Genomic DNA, 12088 nt, shown 5'->3' with positions numbered 1-12088 from the left:
AGAATGTATAAAACTGCTGCAAACCCTGGGCTCGGGGCCTCTCAGTGTCACCAGTTGCTGTGTGTGCGCTTGGAGGACAGAGCTAGCTCTCAATAAACACCTCTTTGCTGTTTACATCGATCTTGGTCTCTGGTGGTCTTTTGGGGGTCCCGAATTCGAGCATAACACATACTTATGTACATTTTAGAAAAGTTCACAATTATATAATATATTTGAAGGGAAAGAGAAGAACGAGATGGGTAAATGAGAAATTGAGAAACTGATGTGACTCCATTTTTGAGAAACCAGCCTCTACCTCAGAGTAAAGCCTGTCCAAGGAAGGGGGCGTGACCCTTGTCCTTGGAAAGACTCTCAGAGCACTCCTAGGCACATACCCACCCCGATGAGTTGTTTATCTACAAATAACAGGAGAGATCTGCTGCGTCAGGTGTCTCTGACTCAGTCAGGCTAGGTGAGGACCCATCGCAACCCCCTAGCAACCACCAATCAGCATGAGACAGGGAAAATACCTGGGATGTCAGATGACACTCCCAGTAGTTTATGGTGATTGATAACATGTTAGGAAACCATGTAGTTCAGCACTACTCCCCCCGTGGATTAAACCAATCAGTTCAAACAAATCCCCCTCTTGTACTAACCAATCACCCCCACCCAACTTGTTCCCACCAGTGAATATGCTAATCATGTTTTAGAGTTGTTTTATGATTTTTCCTGTGGTGTGTGGTGATTTGCTAAGAGATGCTATGATGTATGTGAAGTCCCTGCTTCTCCAAAGAATGTATAAAACTGCTGCAAACCCTTGGCTCAGGGCCTCTCAGCATCACCAGTTGCTGTGTGGGCAAGGAGGACCAAGCTAGCTCGCAATAAACACCTCTTTGCTGCTTACATCAATCTTGGTTTCTGGTGGTCTTTTGGGGGTCCCAATCGTGAACATAACAAAATGAAAGACGGAGACCAGGCAGAAATACACACATGAGTTTATTTGTCAAAGCTGACAAACAGAGGCATCTCTCTATAGCAGAGAGAGGCAAAACATGCTTGGGTTTGGGGACTTTTATGGGGCAGGCTCAGGAATCAGAAGTGGGCAGGTCCTAATGGGGGGGCAGGGGTTAGGGGTTGGGTTGGTATGAGGGAGTGGTGAGCCTTTCTCAGAAACACCCTTGGGTGGGAAAGCAGAACTTTTTCCTTAAAATGGTGACTGCCAATTAAGATGACCATCCAAATGCTAAGCAAGGACCTTATAATATTAATTATATAATTTAAATTCTATGTTTTCACCTATATATACACATATCTGTAACCATAATATTATAATAAAAATTGTTTTTAAAATTCTTTTTGTATTAGTGAAGATTGAGCCCAGGACCTCATGCATATTTGACAAATATTCTACCACGGGGCTATTTCCTAGCCATTTTTATTTTGTTTTGAGACACGGTTTTCTTACTAATTTTCCTAGGATGGTCTTGAATTTGTGATACTCCCACCTCAGTAACCTGGATAGCTGTAATTATAAGCATGTACCAACATGCCTAGTGTAGCTGCAATTGCAGGCATGTATCACCATGTCTGGTGTTGCCAGAGGCATTTTAATAATTACTCAGAGGTAAATTGTCTTTAAATGCAAGCATATATTTGATCACACCAATTATCAAACACAAACAATTAATGCAAAAAAGTGTTGCGTGTGCTGAAGCACACCAACTAGCATTGAATTCACACTAATTAAACACGACAAGCAGATCACACAATCTTAGGGCAACCATGAGCCCCAAGTGCCTCTGATGCCACAAGATGCCACGTGCTTTCTATCAGATGAAGGGCGAATATTGTTGTTCAGTGGTTCTCTCCAGCCATGGTTGGATGGTCAGAGATGGTGGAATTGATCTGGGGACAGACAGTGTGATGTCCTCAGTGCAAAGCTCTCTGATGTGGCAGGACAAGCAGTTTATATACAGTTCCAAGTTGGTGCTCTTTGTTATCTTCTTCAGTGTTGTTCTGTTTCTAGAGGATGGTCCTTATCATTTGCCTCCAGACATGAATAAGCATGCCTGTGGATGCTGTCCCTTACAACCAGCAACTTAGTAAGTCCCAGCATTTCCTAGCATGTCTTATGGCAGATGCTCCATACACCTCGCTTAAAATGATCATTTTTCTTTGAATATTTTTTTTTCTTCCTGTAAAATTAGAAGAGTGGCAGATGAGGTTATTATTATTTTTTGAACTGTGCCTGCAGCCCCTTATTACAATACTGTCATAAATAAGGAAACTGATTTTGATCTACATTTCTGAAAAAGAAATGGCCTTGCTTGGTCCATTAGAAGAAGATAAGACCCTTTTGGTAGGATTTTGGCAACCTCTCCATTCAAACATGTCAATAGTTTTTCTATTTATCAGATTCTAGACCATAAGCAATCAAAGAAATATCATAGAAAGCTTTTTTTTCCTTCTATAAATATAGACAAATAAGAATATCAGATCTGAAGGGCTCTGCCCAATGGTCATGTGAATGACCCTAGATGTGCTTAATATTAAATGTGCACCATCATCATTAAGAACACATTGGCACTTAAAGGCACAAGAGTAATTCACCTTCTGTCTGGAAATGGGAATGATGTTCCATGCCTCCAGGGACAACTGGAGGAACCCATCTTTTTAAGTAGCAGACTGGGAAGTAGGACATAGAAAGCCAGAAAATCTGTTTGCAAAAGCTAACCATCCCAACTAGGTACATGTGTAAGAGTAAAAGAAACTGAAGTTAAAGTGTAAAAAACCCGGGTATTGTAAAGTTTCTAAGCTGCAAAGCCTGAGTTAAAATGTAAAGGACCAGGTATTGTTAAGTTCCTATGCTACACCCAAAACCTGAAATTCCTGTAGCTGTTAAAACAATTCCCGGGACTGTCCAGTAGATAAATAACCTGGACCCTGTGCAGTTTGGCATGTAGGCATTCAGGGCCCAAACCAATCAGTTTGAATGTACCCCCCCTTCTTAGGACTAACCTATCACCCCCGCCCGACCTGTTTCCGCCAATGAATGTACTAATCATGTTTAAGAATTGTTGTTCCATTTTCCCGCGCCTCACGATGATTTGCTCTGATGTATGCAAAGCCCCCGCCCTCCCCAAAAAGTGTACTTAAGCACTGCTCAACCCCTGCTCGGGGCTCTGGGCCGCTCTCCCTTGTTGAGTGAGCACGGAGCCCCAGCACGCTGGATTCTCAATAAACCCCCTTCTGCGGTTGCATGAGTCGGTCTCTTGGTGGTCTCTTCCTCCCTCCGTCGTTCGCCGGACCCTTACACATGAAATATAACAACCTGGTTTTTTTTATGAGTTAGATATTTTAAAACTTTCTTTAATTATTTATTTATTATTTCTTTTATGCTCTCTGTCCCTTAACACCTAGTGAAGTTATGTTTGAAAATGCCAGCCAGACTGAGGAGAACTCTGTGAACCTTACTTTTCTTTTTTTTTTTTTTTTTTTAATATTTATTTGTTTAGTTAGTTAGTTTTTAGCGGACACAACATCTTTATTTGTATGTGGTGCTGAGGATCGAACCCAGGCTGCACACATGCCAGGCGAGCGCACTACCACTTGAGCCACATCCCCAGCCCCAACCTTACTTTTCTTGTTCCTCTCCTTGCAGGGTTATTTCTGGTATGCCACAAACAGCCCAGACTCTCCTTTGCTGCTAGTTCTCTGAGATAGGCAAATCTCGAGACAGGCAAATCTCCTCCATTCTTGTCCCCAGCCCTCTTCTAAATATGATCCTCTTTCTTACCCTCTCTCATACCAGTTCATTTGTGTTCATTTGGGCCTTTTCACACATTATACACTCGATAAGCAATGCTCACACTGAAAGTGGTACTGAAAACCCTCTTTGCATCTGTAAAAGTCTATCACTCTTCATTTAAAAATGTAAGCACAAAATAAACTTTGATTATGTTTCCTGTAATACCGGAAACTTTGTATTCCACAATTTCTCTGTTTATTGAGTGTTGGTGTATATTACAAAGGAAATTGCTCTCCTTATAGATGAGAGTTTTTGTTGTAGATTTGTTGTTGTTGTTGTTTTGCTGTATTGGGGATTGAACCCAGGGACACTTTACCACTAAGCTACATCCCCAGTCCTTTTTATTTTCCATTTTGACATTTTTACAAAATTTTTACAAAATTTCCCTGACTGGCCTCCAACTTTCGATCTCCTGCCTCATTCTCCTAAATAATTGGGATTACAGGAATGTACAACAACAGTCAGTAGGGTGAGAATTATTACTAGTAGTTTCCCCCTCTGTTTTACTCAACCGAGCATTTTAATCCATGACTTTTAGCCCAAAATATTTTTTATTTTCTGTTTAGACCTCCTATTTGACTCAAGTGTTATTTAGAAGTGTATTTTTTAATCTCCAAGAATTTAGAGATTTCTTGTTTTTCTGTTATTTTCAGTTTAATTGTATTGTGGGTTGACAGCTCACTTTATATAATTCCTAGTCTATTCAATTTATGAGATGTGCTTTATGGCTCAGAGTATAATTGATATTGGTGAATGTTCTGTGTCAGCTTGTGCAGGAGTTAAGTCACTGAAGGAGATGACAGAGAAGAGATGACACTGACAGAGAATACTGGGAATGGTCCACACATTGACATTTTATCCACAGGAGCAGGACCAGGGTATTTCGGACAGGTAGAATTATGTGTTTTGAATTTATTCTTTATATTTTTCTGTGCTGTTTCACTTTTCTATTAAAGACTCGTATTACTTCTAAATCAGAAAAAGCAAGAAGGAGTGGCGGGGAGAGTGGGGAAGTGAAGTTTAACTTCATAACCTTTTGGAGCATGTGGTGGGGTTCCTGCCTGCATTTTGTTTCGCTGGTGCCCTTGAGAAGAACGACACTGCCCTGCCATCTTGTGGTGGCTGGCAAATGAACCTTCCATTCAGCATTGCAAAATAGCAAAAATCTGTTTTATCAAGCTCGAAGGGGACGGCAAATTACAGTGGTCTAGGTAGATTTTGATTTGGTTGAGGTCTTCTTGATACCAAATATTGATAAGGTATTCCATTTTAAAGTATTATCCTATTCTTTGACATCATCAAGGAACACAGCTTCTCCACTTGTAGCTTAAGAAACTACAAAGAGATTAAGTGAATATCCTTACCCATTCTTTTATTTTTTTATTGGTGCATTATAATTATATATAATAGTGGAATTTATTGTACCATATTTGTATATGCACATAGTTTGGTCAGTTTCATCCCCCAGTATCTTCCCTTTCCTGCCCCCCTCTCTCCCTGATCCACTTACTCTACCCTATTGATCTACTATTATTATTTTAATTAGTACATTATTTATACATGTATGTTTATATGTATGTGTGTGTGTGTGTGTGTGTATATATATATATAAATTAATTGTGGTATATTTATATGTGAACATAGCATAATCTGTTCCCCAGTACTTCTTCATACCCTCTCTTACTCCCTCCCTCTCAATTCCCTTCTTGTACTCTATTGGTCTCTCTTCTTTTTTAGTCTCACCCATTTCTTAAACAAAATGTATTGAACACAACAAAATTTTGTTGAGAGCCACAGCCCAGTCAGAATGATGCCTGGCATATTGCCAGAGGGAATGGTTGAAAGGTGACACCAGCGAACCATTGAGATGATGATTTGAGTTAAGCTGTATATAATTGCTGTGAAGCTGGATTGATTGAGTTGTATATGGACCCTGCCCCGGGAGTAGGGAGTAGGGTGGCTCCGGGAATCTGCCTCGGGCACCGCTACTTTGGAGTTTTCTGGGGGGGGGGGGGTTTAGGGGAGATTGGGCGCTCAGAGCTCGGTGGAAGGAGTGTGTTCCCGAGTAGTGTGTGTGCAGTGCCGATGAGAGTTGGGGAATAAAGAGTTGCTGTTTGAACTTAAAAGGCTTTGTGGCGGCTCGGTTATTTGTGCCCAGCCAGACTGCGGCAAAATTTTCCTTTAGAGATCAAGATCATTTATCTCCTCAATGCATAGAAAAGTTCCATCCATTACCAGGCAGAGATAATTAGTAAAACAAATGAGTCCAGGGAATGCTATAACAAAGAAACAAAAACTGAGTAACTTAATAGAAATTGTTTCACCATTGTGGAGGTCAGAAGGCTGCAATCAAGGTGTTGGAAGGCCTGGTTTAGAATAAGCTCTGAAAGGGTTCTCTGATGCTATTGTTGATTCTTTTCCCTGAATACTAAAGTTCTCATGACTATTGCTGTTCCTTACCATCTTGCTTTCATTCATGACTTATATGTACATTGATCATAACCAATAAAACGTACAGGGTTTGGTTTTTGTTTTTTTTACCTGCCTTCAATACCTCCCCACTCCATCCTTTCCTTTACCCCTGTGACCTCATAAAATCACCTGGATTTTCGTTTGAGAAACTGTCTCAGCCCTCATGTTTTGGGTGTGCCTGACTTGGTTTCCAGCTCTGGGGCATCTGTCCAGTCAGATCATTCCATCCTTCTAAATGGACTGATTGTCTGAGGAGTAAGCCAATGACTCAGATCAGGCCAATGAAATGCAGTTCTGGCACTTTTGCACATTTAGGAAAGTGAGAATTGCTAACCTATAAGAATGTAAGTTGGGAGGAACCAGAGGTCATCCTGAGGGAGAACCTGTCTGGCAATGGAGCCAATATGGAGGAATGCAGAATGGAGAGATGGAGTGGGCTGCCTAATATTATATTTGAGTATCTAAGACCAGTCATACACACACACACACACCACACCAGTTCTAAAAGCCAACAAAAATTATTTTGTCTTGCTTGTATCAATTTGGATTGAATTTCTGTCATTGTAATTGAAGGAGTCCTGACGAAACAGTCCTAGAAAGACATATGACATAGGCTATGAGGTCCAATTGCTCATTTCTGTATCCCTCCCACATTTTTCTCCCTTCAGGTATTTAGTGTCTTATGTGTTCGTCTTTATTTTCTCATGGGAAATAATCTGATAATGTCTGTCCTTGAGGCAGCAGGGTGAATTTCTATTACTGTGTTACTTTGTAGTCTCATATTTTGTCCTACAAAGATAGACTTTGTCCTGCTAGAGGAGTTTAGTTCAAAATAAGCAGGTGCATATAGACTAAAAGATTTTTAAAATGTATCAACCAAATACAGTGTGTAAACCTTGTTTGATTTCTGATGCAAACAAACTTTTTTTAAAAAAATAGATACTTTCATAATATGAAAAAAATTGGATATTTTTAATTCAGTAATAATTTTAAAATATTCATCTGATAATATTAGCAGCAATTTTAAAAGGATTTTTATCTTTAGATATAAATATTGTTACCGCTGTTGGCCGGTGACGCGTCCTTGCTTCCCCAATGATGAAGAATAACACCAAAGAAGCACGCTGAGGCAAGGTCAGAGTGGAAAATTAGAAGTTTATTAAAGGACAGCAGGAAAGACTTCTCCCGGAGGAAGAAGGGGACCCAAGAGGTGGAATCCGTGGAAGTGCGGTTGTCTCCCCTTTTTATAGTTTTGGTGATGGAATGTAGGGGGAAGTGTTGGAACACAGGTAATCTGGGCAGGAAGGACTTCATTAACACTTCTTTGGGATGGGCTATCTTCAAATCTGCTGGGGCTGTTCCCTGGGTTCCATTAACGTTTCTTTGGGGTGGACTTTGGCCTAGGGCCTTTCCAGGACTTCATTAACATTCTATGAGTTGTCCTGGTTTCCTGGAATCATTGTCAGCATGGCCTCCATTTTAGATTTCACTCGATATGATATTAGACCCAATTTACCTAACTATACTTACTACCTAATTTTAAATCTGGCTTCAATATGACTATGTTTCTGAATAAAAAGATATAATGTTTGAGACTTGCTTGAAAATATTCTGGTAGATAAGGGGCAGGAGGGAAGGGGATATGAATGAATAAGTTAGTAATGGTTGAAGTTAGGTAAGGTTTGAGCGTGGAGTTATATTTCTCCTTTGTATGTTTGGAAGTTTTCACAATAAAAAGTTTTCCCACCTTTTTGTCATGTTAAAATAGAAAGCACATAATATTTACTATCTTAACCATTTTAGGTATGCAGTTCATAATGAATTCATAATGTTGTACATTCATTACCACTATTCATCTCCATAATTATTTTCATCTTGTAAAACTGAAATTCTATTTCCACTAAACAATAACTTCCCATTCTCGCTTTTCACAGCTTTGGCAATCACCAATTTTCTGTCTCTATGATTTTTTTTTTTTTTTTTTTTACTAATCTAAATATCTCGTATGAGTGGAATCATACAGTATTTTTTCTTGTGACCAATTCATCCATGTTGTAGCATATGTCAGAATTACCTTCCTTTAAAAAAGCTGAATAATCTCCCATGGTATGTATATGCCATATTTTGTTTATCCATTCATCTGTTGATGGACTATTCATAATATGTGTCCATAATATGGACACATATTATGAATAGTGCTGTTATGAGTGCATACATATCTCTTCAAAATCTTCTTTTCTTGGGGCTGGGGCTGTAGCTCAGTGGTAGAACGCTTGCCTAGCATGTGTGAGGCACTGGGTTTGATCCTCAGTACCACATAAATAAAATAAAGTTATTAAAAAATTCCCCCATTAAAACACCAAGAAGCAGAATTGATGGACAAATGGTAACTCTATTTTTAATTTTTTTGAAGAACCACCATACTGTTATAATTTTTTAAAATATTTATTTTTTAGTTTTAGGTGGACACAATACCTTTATTTTATTTTTATGTGGTGTTGAGGATCAAACCCAGCGTCCCGCGCATGCCAGGTGAGCGCGCTACCACTTGAGCCACATCCCCAGCCCCACCGTACTGTTTTCTACAATGGTTGTACCATTTTAATTCCTATCAAAGTACACACAAAGATTCCAATTTTTCGACATTCTTGCTAACACTTGCTATTTTCTGTTTTTCTTTTTTCCAATAGTAGCCATACAAATGGGTGTGAGCTGGTGCCTCATTGTGACTGTAAGATGTGGTCTTGCTACATTGCTCAAGTTGGTATTGACCTCTTGGCCTCAAGTGATCCACCAACTCAGCTTCCTGAATAGCTGGGTCATGCCACCAGGCCCAGCTTTTTTTGTGGTTTTGATGTATATTTCCCTAATGATTAATCAAGAGTCTTTTCACTTCCTCATTGGCCACTTTTGGCCATTTTTTTTTTAAGAGAGAATTTTAATATTTATTTTTTAGTTCTCAGCAGACACAACATCTCTGTTTTGTATGTGGTGCTGAGGATCGAACCCGGGCCGCACGCATGCCAGGCGAGCGCGCTACCGCTTGAGCCACATCCCCAGCCCCAACTTTTGGCCATTTTTAAATCAGGTTTTTTGAGTTTTTGTTGTTGAGTTTTAGAGTTATCTATGTATTCTGGATACTAACACCTTATCAGAGAGACAACTTGTAAATATTTTCTCCCACTCTGTGGATTGCCTTTTTACTGTGCTGCTGTTATCTTTACAACTTTAAATGTTTTTCATGAGGTCCAATTTACATATTTTTTCTTTTGTTGCCTGTGCCTTTGATGTCATATTCAATAAATCATTGCAAAAATCAATGTCATGAAATGTTTGCCCACATTTTCTCCAAAGAATTTTATAATTTTAGATCTTAGGTTTAGGTCTTTGATCCATTTTGAGTTAATTTTTGTATCTGATGTGAAGTAAGGCTCACAGAACTCAGGGAAATACTTGACATTTAATTTTAAAATACATTACAAGGGATACAGATATACAGCCAAGTGAAAGAGGTATATGACAAAGTATGGAGGAAATGGCATGAAATATTTATGTCTTCTTCACAATCCTCCCCACTCCCCACAATCCTCCAAGGACCTCCACATATTCAGCAGTGTAGAAGATCTCTGAACCCTGTGGCTCAGGGATTTTTATGGATATTTCATGTCTTAGTCTATTTTCTATTGCTATAACAAAATACCTGTGACCTGATTGTAAGGGTCCGGCGAACGTCGGAGGAAGAGACTACCAAGGGACCGCAGCTCATGCAACAGCAAAAGGGATTTATTGAGATTCCAGCATGCTGGGGCTCCGTGCCCACTCGAGAAAGGAGAGCAGCCCAGAGCCCAGAGCAGGGGCTGAGCACTGCTTAAGTACACTTCTTGGGGAGGGCGGGGACTTTACATACATCACAGTCTCCTTTAACAAATCATCATACACCACGGGAAAATCAAACAACAATTCCTAAACATGATTAGTTCATTTATTGGCGGGAACAGGTCTGGCGGGGGTGATTGGTTACTCCTAAAGCGGGGTACATATTCAAACTGATTGGTCCAGGCCCTGCGATGCCTACGTGCACGGCTACACAGAGTCCTTAAGTTATTAAACAACCAGGGGGTCAGGGGAAATATTTACTGGGCAGTTCCAAGCATTGTCTTAACAGCTACAGGAATTTCAGGTTTTACATGTAGCTTAGGAACTTAACAATACCTGGTCCTTTACATTTTAACTCAGGCCTTGCAGCTTAGAAACTTTACAATGCCCGGTCTTTTATACTTTAACTTTTACACTTTAACTTCAATTTCTTTTACCCTTACACTGATGATTTATAAAGAAAAGGGGTTTGTTTGGGCTGGTGGTTCTGGAAGTTGGGAATTCCAAGAGCATGGTGTCAATTGTGGGAGGCCATCCTCGCACATGATTTGAGTTAGCTCCCTGGCTAGGCCAGAGGCGCTTAGGCACATCTTATGTCCAGAGCTTTCCCCACCCTTCTCAGATCCGAGGGCTTGTCCATGTGGAGGCATGTCTGACCACTGCCCTGAAGACCCAATCGTCGCCTCTGACCTTGGGATGCTGCCCCCTTTAATCTTCATTGGATGGGATTTTCTCCAGAATTTTTTGTTCCCCAATAAAAGTCAACTCCCTGGCGTGTTCTCTCTCTCTCTCTCTTTCTCTCTCTCTCTCTCTCTCTCTCTCTCTCCTCTTCAGTAAACCTCGCTACCACAATAGGTGACTGGAGGCTGGAGCTAGGAGGAGCCGTCCTGGAGCTGGTTTAAAGGTAATTAGAGTCTTGTCTCTTTAATTCAAAACTCCCTAGCGGTTTCTCACGTTTTGAACTTTCATTCATGAAGCGGGCGCTGGTCGCGGGCTAAAGTCAATGATAGACTCATGCTGCTTCAACTAATGGCAGAAAGCAGAAAACAGAAGAGCAAGCTGGCCCAGGGCAAGCTGAAGGGTAGCTTTACTTTGTACAACCCATTCTCATAGTAACTAATTCAGTCTCCCAAGAGTGAGAACTTGATCCTGTAAAAAAAATGTTAATCCATTTATGAAGGCTGTGCTCCTGTGATCCAAATATTCTCAATGCTAGTGCACTGAGGAAATCAGCTGACAATTTTATTGAGGATTACTTGTATATGACAAGTCACTTCTCTATTATTGCTTTCAAGATTCTCTCTTTATCTTTTGAAAATTCGATTATCTTATGTTTTGGTGCAGGTACCTCTGATTTTTAACTTAGAGAGTTCGTTGAGGTTTTGGGGTGTTTATAATCATGTCTCATAAATATGGGGAAGTGTGTGGCCATTACTTCTCCCATTATTGAGCCCCTTCCTCTCTGCTCCTTCTGGACTCCCACAGTGCATAAGTTGGTTGACTTGATAGTGCACCGCATGCCCCTTAGACTCTGTTAACTTTTCTTCTTTTTTTCTATTTCTTAGACTCAATTTTCATTATCCTGCCTTTCAGGCCACTGTTTCTTTCTTCAGTCTGATTAAATCTGCCTTTGAATCACTTTAGTGAATTTTTAAAATTTCAATTATTGGGCTTTTTAGTTCCAGATTTTCTCTTTGGTTTCCTTTTAGGTTCTCTATCTCTTTATTGATGTTTCCACTGTGCTCATACATGATTTTTTTTTTTTTTAGTTTATCCACATCTTCCTTTAGTTCTTTGACTATCTTTAATATAATTGTTTTAAACTGGTTTAAAGCAGAAATCAATGATCAGAATCCAGATCCTAGGTATTTGGAGGACAGGGTCATTTTTGTCCACTGTGGCTCCTGCTAGCTTTGTACAGGGTTCTCCAGGAACACATGATCAACTACC

This window comes from Marmota marmota, unplaced genomic scaffold (assembly GCF_001458135.2).
Source record: "Marmota marmota marmota unplaced genomic scaffold, marMar, whole genome shotgun sequence".
Lineage (NCBI taxonomy): Eukaryota > Metazoa > Chordata > Mammalia > Rodentia > Sciuridae > Marmota > Marmota marmota.
Note: the sequence above shows the minus strand (reverse complement) of the source record.